This window comes from Octopus bimaculoides, chromosome 20 (assembly GCF_001194135.2).
Source record: "Octopus bimaculoides isolate UCB-OBI-ISO-001 chromosome 20, ASM119413v2, whole genome shotgun sequence".
Classification (NCBI taxonomy): Eukaryota; Metazoa; Mollusca; class Cephalopoda; order Octopoda; family Octopodidae; genus Octopus; species Octopus bimaculoides.
Window position 1 is genome coordinate 37,260,240 of NC_069000.1, and position 539 is coordinate 37,260,778.

General features: G+C 36.5%; 1 protein-coding gene across 1 annotated transcript in view; it reads right to left on the minus strand.

Annotated features, from left to right (window-relative positions):
• Positions 1 to 539, minus strand: part of LOC128250248 (cadherin EGF LAG seven-pass G-type receptor 1-like) — a 41,813-nt gene that overhangs the window by 23,252 nt on the left and 18,022 nt on the right. The window lies entirely within an intron of this gene.

Genomic DNA, 539 nt, shown 5'->3' on the forward strand with positions numbered 1-539 from the left:
GTGTGTGTGTGTGTGTGTGTGTGTGTGTGTGTGTGTGTGTGTGTGTGTGTGAACGGTTAGTTATTATTTACTTAAGTTCATGTCTGGCTTGAAATAAAAATATGTGATGAAGGTATGTAAATAATGTTGGTGTCTTATCAGCAGTGAGGACATGTTTGTTGAGACGAGGCGTGTGTGTACTTAGGAGGAGGAATTCTCTAATGATTCTTCCTTCGATTGTTCGTTAATTGTAAGGTCAATGAAACACACACACACACACATGCACACACACAAACTCACATATATATACATATATATACATACACACGCAGACAACCAGTTAAGTAAACCACCCTCCACGCACATAAAATATATCTCTTTTTACGTTGTATCTCTCTCTCTCTCTCTGTCTCTCTCTCTCTCTGTCTCTCTCTCTCTCTGTCTCTCTCTCTCTCTGTCTCTCTCTCTCTCTCTCTGTCTCTCTCTCTCTCTGTATATATTTATATATATATATATATATTTAAATACACATACATATACATACATGTAAATATATATAT